At 42.3% G+C, this 9,000-nt stretch overlaps 1 non-coding gene across 1 annotated transcript; it reads left to right on the top strand.

The window, feature by feature from the left end:
• Positions 1 to 6,660: 6,660 nt before the first annotated feature.
• Positions 6,661 to 6,798, top strand: LOC114809666. The gene has a single exon (XR_003757443.1). It is a non-coding gene; the product is annotated as a small nucleolar RNA SNORA7 (small nucleolar RNA).
• Positions 6,799 to 9,000: the final 2,202 nt, after the last annotated feature.

Genomic DNA, 9,000 nt, shown 5'->3' with positions numbered 1-9,000 from the left:
TATATTCTGCCTGGCTTTGGAAACTCAATTTAATTAAGACTGTGGCAATAAGAAATATTTGTTAAGTGCTTACTATGTGCCAAACACTGTACTCTGTTTTCAGGGAGACTCAAGGGAGCAGGACAGATGCAGTCCCTCTTCCACATGGGGCTCACAGTCTTAAGTAGGAAGCACCGTAATTTCCATTTTGCAGATGAAACTGAGACACCAAGAAGTGAATAAATAAGTATAATTACGGTATTCGTTAAGCACTTACTATGTTCCAAGCACTGTTCTAAGCACTAGGGTAGATACAAGGTCAACAGATTGTCCCACGTGGGGCTCACCGTCTTAGTCCCCATTTTACAGATAAGGTAACTGAGGTACAGAGAATTTGAGTATCTTGCCTAAGGTCACACAGCAGATATGTGACAGAGCCAGGATTAGAACCCTTGTCCTCTGACTCCCAAGCCCATGCTGCTGCGGCCTGTGTTGTGGCATCCTGTGGCTCTTACCTCACTCCCTGATATCTGAAATCTACTCTGGTGACAACATAGAAAAAGGATAGATAAGCAATTCTGCAAATGCTGAACTCCTCCGACTAAGCTTAAAACAGATCCTTTAAAACATTCCATTAATAAAGCCCTGGTGCTATGTCCCTCTGGCCAGGTTAAGGAGACACAAGACTCCTTGTCTAGTCTTATTCCGTCAAGTCATCTCCGACCCATAGTGACTCCATGGACACATTTGTCCTAGAACACCCCACCTCCATCTGCATTCGTTCTGGTAGTGTTTTCTTGATGAAAATAAAGAAATAATTTACCATTCATTCATTATTATTTATTGAGCACTTACTATGTGCAGAGCACTGTACTAAGTGCTTGGAATGTACAAGTTGGCAACAGATAGAGACAGTCCCTGCCCTTTGACGACCATTGCCTTCCTCTGCACAGTAAACCTAAGTCTCTGCCCTTGACTCTCTCTCATGCCGTTGCTGCCCAGCACAGGTGAGTTTTGACTTTTAGCAGATGGCCTTCCACTCGCTAGCCACCGCCCAAGTTAGGAATGGAACGGGTATGCCTCCGCTTGACTCTCCCTCCCGTAGCCGAGACTGATAGAGTATTGGGAACTCTCCATGTGAGATGCTCAGATGGGGATTTCACTATTCTTTCCTTCAAATACAGAATCCCTGAAGAATTGAAGACCTGCAGTGACTCCAAGACAAGGAAACAATTCTCCACAGGAGTTGAACTTCTTTACAGCTGTGAATTCCCACCCTCCCTCCCACTCCATTTCTTGGCTTTTCCAAGGGAGAAGGGTTTTGAGTGCTGTGTTCACACAATGTGTTGGCCAACTTCTCATTCAGCATATGGAATGGAGGATGGTTTTGGCTGGAATTTTAATAGTAGGCTTCACCATCTGCTGGGACTCTTGCCTATAACACCTGACTTTCTCATTATCACTGGACTCGGGTTGCAGAGTAGGAGGACAACCTTCCTCCCCTGAAACCCACATCTCACCGCTCTTGGACTCGCTTGTTTTTGAAGATCCCTTCCTGGATCCTGGACATGTTCTCTGTACTGCATAGATGTCCCTGCCAGCCCCATCACATACATATACACACCCGCAGGTGCACACACACACACACTTTTATATTTGAACAACTATACGTACTTATCTGTACACACACAAACTCAAACCCATTTTGCCTCTGCCTTCCTAGAATAGGTTTTTGTCAAATGTATGTCATCCAGCTCCCAGCCCTCCTCTCTACTTCCCACCTACTCTGTTTCTTTTAACAAAAACAGCAGATGGAATGTTACTGCCTATTTGATCTAGAGGGAATGAGAAAGCCCACACACAGGATTCGTGTTTTCTTTTTAGGCAGCTAAGTCAGGAAATTCACCTGAGTCTCTCTCTAGTCTTCGCTTTGCTGATAGATGGGATGCAAGCACCGGTCCATTTCTTTCAAAACTCTTGACTTGGTGGTTTTCCACTGAGTGCATCTCACTTCTTTGCCAACCACATGTTCTAGATAAATCTCAAAGTCTTCCTAGGGCAACACAGCTGGAAAAAAAAGATTTGCCTTTGCCTTCCGTATCTCCATACACACACACACACATAGTTAAGTAAGAATTTTTAAGTATCTTGCTCAAGTATGCTTAATTGATCTACTACTACTCAGAGAATCTTAGAGAAGCAAGTTATTGCTTGCCGATTCCAAGCTATTGTATCTCTCCAGTATTTCTCTATACCTAGGCTCCCCTGGGTACAAAGAACCACTCCTTCAACATTGCCATCTCTTTGAAACCTATCTTGTTGCTTTCTATTCGTCTTGCACTGCCAACCCCCAGACTTGAATCTCCTTCATGATTCCCTTCCCCTGCACCATTACCAAGGCAGCTGAACATTCCCAATAATGTTAATAGTAAAAAATAATTTTTATACTTAAGTGTTTACTTAAAGCCCTTAAGTGCTTAGCTCTATGCAGTGTAGATAGAATATAATTAGATCAGACCCAATCCCTGTCCCACAGGGAGCCTACAATCTAGAATAGGGAGAGAGAGATATTTAATCACCACTTTAGGGATGAGAAAACTGAGGCACAGAGCAGTTGACATTTGCCCAAGATAACAGAGTAGGTCAATGACAGAGCCAAGGTGCGAATTCAGGGCCCCTGATTTCCAGGCCCAGGCTCTTGCCAATAGTTCATGTCTGATGGAAATCCTAAATCCAGGATGCCATTGCCCACTTTAGATTTATTCTCTTATTACACTTCCTGATATTCTGCACAATAAATTGACTGTGTCTCCTTCCTAACTGTCTTCCTCATAGCTCCTACCAACAGATACCTTCAGCTGCCTACTGAAGCCTCCAGTATCCCCACCTCCTTTCTCTCTAATTTTACTGACTTCACTGATTATTTTCTTAACAAGATAGAGGCCAAGCATTGTAAGCTTTCCCAAAAGGCCATCCTTGCTTTCTCAAAGTTTCCCTGCCCACAAACCTATAATCTCCTCCTTCCCAGCTGCTTCCCAAGAGGAGACCACTTGTCTGTTTTTAAAGTCAAAGCCTCCTACTTATTACTTGAATCCCATCTCTTCTCACCTAAAAACAAAACAAAAACAAAACTTGCTCTCTCCTTCCTCCTCTCTCGTATTGCTATCTTCAATATGTAATGAAAACATATGTTCGAAAACAAATGGATGCGTGTCAAAACCCAAACTCCATATCGACTCTTTGAAGCCATCCTATTCCTCCTAACATTCTCATTATTTCAACAGCATCATTTTCCACTCGTACCAGAAAATTGCCATGTTGGTGTCTCTTTTTTTTCCTTACACCTCCCAGTCTTTTTTATCTCTGGCATTTGGTTGGAATGGAGAGAACCTAAGCATACGGACTGAGTGAAGGAAAGTCACTCTACCCCCCGAAATAGGAATAAGAAACAATTGCATGCTCATATTTGCACTTGAACCTGTGATCTTATCTGTTTCAACCAGGTCTGGCAAATTTACTAGCTATTGGTCTACCCTGAGGTGACCTCATCTGGAAAATGGGGATTGAAACTCTCGGCCCCATGAGAGCCAGGGACTGGGTCCAATCCAACTTGCCCATTATCCACCCCCACCCCTAGTACAGTGTGAAGCACATAGTAAGTGCTAAACAAATACCACAAGGATTACAATTATTTTCCTCAAAACTTCACAGGTAGGAAAGCAGGATCTGTTATCCTCTCGATTTTCATGTGGAGGCACCAGAGTATTGAGTTGTCGGTGAAGAAAAGACCCGTTCATTCTAAAGTCTTCTGATCCTGGTGCTTGCAGGAAATTCCCTGTGATATCTCAAGCAAAAGCAAAACTCCAGGAAGAGTTTTCTCTCAGGGAGTTTGACTGGGAAGTTTACTTTCTCTGGTGTACCTCTTTTTTCCAAGCATATAATTACCCAGAAAACCTGATCCATATCAGATGAAGTTTCATGATAGAAAACTATGAGACCTCATCCTAAGAAATCATGCAGTATTCTTGGGGGATGATGGGTTTTGCAAGTGCATCAGGGGAAGCAGATTAATGGAATTTAGAGTGTTAGTGGACAAAATGTTTCTTCTATCAAAAATGTTACCTAGTGAATAGAGCATGGTCCAGGGAGTCAGAGGACCTGGTTCTAATCCCAACTCTGCTGCTTACCTACTTGGTGACCTTTGACAAGTCACTTAACTTCTCTGTACCTCAGTTTCCTCAACTGTAAAATGAGGATTTAATAGGTATTCTCCCTTCTGCTTAGACTGTGAGCCCCATGTGGGATGGAGACTATGTCCAACCCAATTTACTTGTATCTACCCCAGCTTTTAGAACAGTGCTTGACATATAATAAGTGCTTAACAAATGCTAATAAAAAATTTTAGTTGAGCCCTTTGATATAAACCCCAATTGTTTCTCAACCATTTTTTGTAAAGGGGAAATAAGATGCCATCAAATATTGTGTAGATAATTCCAAAAGAGGCTTTTAGGTAGTTGAGAAAAGTGTAGAGAATCATGGAAGCATTTCTGTAAAATGACCTTGTAGAGTTTTGGTTCATTTGGAGTTTTTTCTCCTTAGGTGAAAAAATGTCATTTTCATAGTTTTGGTATCTTAAGAGAACAATTTAGGTCTTAGGTCAATCAGGGTAAAAGAGCTTCCTGATTGTCCTGGAGGATGATTGGAAAATCATGATGGGAGCTGAAAAGTATCAATAAAAGTATATTCACTTTGATTTCCTCATTTACTCTGGGGCATGAGAAAATTTGTGATGCTATTTCAAAGATGAGAAATGCATTCTCATAGTAAAATGAAGTAGAAAAGTATCTCAGCTTGAAAAGGGCCTGCTTCTTGCCTTCTTCCACCCCGTATATCTCACTAAGCTGCCAGCTTTACTCCTCACAAATAGAATAATTATAGTAAGAAGAATAACTGTGCTGTTTGTTAAGCCCTCACTGTATGTCAAGCAGTGTGCTGATTGCTGTGGTAGATATAAGACAATTAGGTCAAACTCGGTCCCTGTTCCAAATTAGGCTAACAGACTAAGGAGGAGAAAGAAGAGGTATTCATTCCCCATTTTACAATGGAGGAAACTGAACCACAAAGGAATTAAGTGACTTAACCAAGGTCACTAAGCCAGCAAACATCAGAGCAAGCATTAGAACCAGGTTCTCTTTGACTCATAGTCCTAATGTCTAGATTGGATTCTTTTTTAATGCTATTTGTAAAGTGCTTACTAGATGCCAGGTGCTGTACTAACTGCTGGAGTAGATTCAAGGAACTTGCTGAAGAAGATGCAGAGTTGTCTCATTTTACAAAAGAGATCTAAGACAATTCAGGTCTTACAATAGATTTGACCCTTGCAGGATTCTATTCTGTTGTGAAATGGCTGTGGCTTTTTTTGTTTTTTTTTGTTTGAGAAAATGAGGTTTATGTTATGGGGTTTCCGGGGGAGTCTAATCCAACTCTGTTGTACTCTCCCAATCACTTAGTTCAGAGTTCTGCACACAGAAATTGTTCAGTAAGTACTATTGATTAATTAGAAGTCCTCATATTACTTTGTTTTGGGAGGGGATATTTGTTAAGCACTTATTACATGCCAGACACTCTACTAAGCACTAGGATAGATAAAGGCAATCGTGGGGCTCAAAGATTTAATCCCCATTTTACAGATGAGGTAACTGGGGCATGGAGAAGTGAAGTGACTGGCCCAAGGTCTCATAGCAGGCAAGTGGTGGAACCAGGATTAGAAGACCACTCCTCTGACTTCAGTTAGGTCATGCTGCTTGTCTGCAGCTTGGTTTAATCACATTTTCAGATCACGTTTAAGCCTGAAAATCATCAAGGTAGTTTGAAATCAAACTGCATTTATTGAGTACTTATTCTGTGCAGAGCACCATACTAACTTGGGTGAGTACAAAGAGGTTAGTAGATATAATCTTAGCCCTCACAAGGAGCTTTACAATGTAAAAATAGCTGGGTAAAAATACCTCTTAACCATTGAAAATTTCAGTCATTTCAAAACGCTGGAGAAGCAGTGTAGCCGAGCTGATAGAGCATGGGGTTGGGGGTCAGAAGGACCTGGATTCTAATCCCGTCTCTGCCACTTGTCTGCTGTGTGACTTTAAACAAGTCACTTAGTTTCTCTATGCCTCAGTTAGCTCATCTATAAAATGGATAACAACTGTGAGCCCCATGTGGGACATAGACTGTGGTTATCTTGTATCTACCCCAGTGCTTTGAAGAGTGCCTGGCACATAGTAGGCAAGACTGTAAGCCCGTCAAATGGCAGGGACTGTCTCTATCTGTTGCCGACTTGTTCATTCCAAGTGTTTAGTACAGTGCTCTGCACATAGTAAGTGCTCAATAAATACTATTGAATGAACTTAACAAATATAGTTAAAAAAATGATAGGGCTTGGTAACTAGAACGTTCATCATGACTTGCCTTGATAATACCAAGCTGATTTCTCTGGAGGCAAACAGCAAATCTGGGAGCATGCTTCTTCTAGTTGGCATCCTGAAAGTGGACTGCAAGTTACAACAAGTTACAGTTACTCGCTGAAAACACCGGATGTTCTCCCATTACTCCTTTCCCCATGTCCAACTTACTTAGACTTGAATCTGGAAAGGACTGAAATTTGCTTGGTCTTAACAGAGCCACCCCTTCTCAGGGTCGCCCCTGGAGAGTTTCCAGTCCTCTACCAGTCTCGGCTACAGGAGGGAGAGTCAGGCAGAGGCCTTCCCATTCTATTCCTAGCTTGGCCAGTAGCTAGCCAGTGGAAGGCAATCTGCTACAAGTCAAAGCTCACCTGTGCTGGGCAGCAGCAGCATGAGAGAGAGTCGAGGATGGAGACCCACGTTTACTGCGCCGAAGGCAGGAATGGTAAACCACTTCTGGATTTTTACCAAGAAAATTCCTGGATACACTACCAGAATGATTGCAGATGGAGAGCGGGGCATTGTGGAAGAGATGTGTCTGTGGTGTCTCTATGGGTCAGAAATGACTCGAGGGCTTAAGACAACAGAGCCACACAGCAATGTCCTTGTTCCTGAATTGGTACAAAGGCAAAACAATGTTTTGTGCTTCCTTAGCGAAGCAGCATGCCTTAGTAGAAAGAGCACGGGTTGGGAGTCAGAGGTCATGAGTTCTAATCCTGACTGCCATTTAACAGCTGGGTGACTTTGGGCAAGTCACTTAACTTCTCTGGGCCTCAGTTACCTCATCTGTAAAGAGGGGATTATGACTGTGAGCCCCACATGGGACACCCTGATTACCTTGTATCTATCCCAGTGCTTAGAAGAGTGCTTGGCACATAGTAAGCGCTTAACAAATACCGACATTTTATTAGTATTATTAAAGAAGTGAGAGCTCTGCAACTGCCTTTGGGCTTTTCCAAGATGAAATGGTGGCTGAAATGGAGCTACCTACTGAAAAAGTCAGCTCCAGGAGTAATGATGCATGTGCATAAACTAACTACCCTATTAATACTAATACTAATAATCATAATGGCATTTGTTAAGCACTTACTATGTGCAAAGCACTGTTCTAAGCGCTGGGGAGGATACAAGGTGATCACGTTGTCCCACGGGGGGCTCACAGTCTTAATCCCCATTTTACAAATGAGGCATGAAATGAAATCTTTAGAATTTGTCACTAGGCATAGTCATTAATTCATTCAATTGCATTTACTGAGCACATGCTGTGTGCAGAGGACTGTACTAAGCGCTTAGCACTGTACTAAGCACTTAATAGTGCCTATTAAGCACTTACACCTTTAAATCGGGACATAAATTCTGGTGCAACTTGGAGTTCATTGATTTTTAGACTTTTTTTCTAGCTCGATGATGGTATCTCTATGGAGTAAGCCTTTAGAAGGTGAGGGAATTTTATAGATTTCCTTTTGGGTCTTACTGACACTAATGGCATGGGTTTCATTTATGATAGTATTTGTTAAGCGCTTACTATGTGCCAAGCACTGTTCTAAGCGCTGGGTTAGATACAAGGTTTATCAGATTGTCCCACATGGGGCTCACAGTCTTAATCCCCATTTTACAGACGAGGTAACTGAGCCCTAGAGAAGTTAAGTGACTTGCTCAAAGTCACACAGCTGACAAGTGGTGAAGCTGGGATTAGAACCCACGACCTCTGACTCCCAAGCCCGGGCTCTTGTCACTAAGCCATGCTGTTTCTCAGCTACCAGGAAGAAGGGTATACTTCTGTGGTTTCTTTGGTTACAATTTGGACCAATCATGCTTAAAAACTTTAGATGTAATCTGTGGAAATGGGTTAGCTCTTTTAAGAGTGGTTTATTCTGGTGATTCCAGGACAACCCTTGACTACCATATCAACCTCCTCACTGACCTTTGTCTCCCGTCTCTTCCCCACTACCGTCCTTTCTCTACTCTGCTGGCCCAGATCATATGTCTAAAATATCATTCAGTATATGCCTCCCCATTCCTCAAGAATCTCCAGTGGTTGCCCTCCATCTCTGCATAATAATAATAATAATGATAATGTTGGTATTTGTTAAGCACTTACCATGTACAGAGCACTGTTCTAAGCCCTGGAGTAGATACAGGGTAATCAGGTTGTCCCACATGAGGCTCACAGTCTTCATCCCCATTTTACAGATGAAGTAACTGAGGCACAGAGAAGTTGAGTGACTTGCCCACAGTCACACAGCTGACAAGTGGCAGAGCCGGGATTCGAACACATGAGCTCTGACTCCCAAGCCTGTGCTCTTTCCACTGAGCCACGCTGCTCTGCATCAAACAGAAACTCCTTACTATCGACTTTAAAGCATTCAATCAACTCATCCCCCTTACCTTACCTGGCTAATTTCATACTAGAATCCAGCCTGCACATTTAGCTCCTCATTCATTCATTCATTCATTCATTCATTCATTCATTCATTCATTCATTCGTATTTATTGAACTCTTTCTGTGTGCAGAACACTGTATTAAACACTTGAAAGGACTATATTGCAATAAAGAGAGAAA

Source organism: Ornithorhynchus anatinus, chromosome 2 (genome assembly GCF_004115215.2).
Source record: "Ornithorhynchus anatinus isolate Pmale09 chromosome 2, mOrnAna1.pri.v4, whole genome shotgun sequence".
Classification (NCBI taxonomy): Eukaryota; Metazoa; Chordata; class Mammalia; order Monotremata; family Ornithorhynchidae; genus Ornithorhynchus; species Ornithorhynchus anatinus.
Note: the sequence above shows the minus strand (reverse complement) of the source record. Positions and strands in the feature narration are given on the sequence as shown.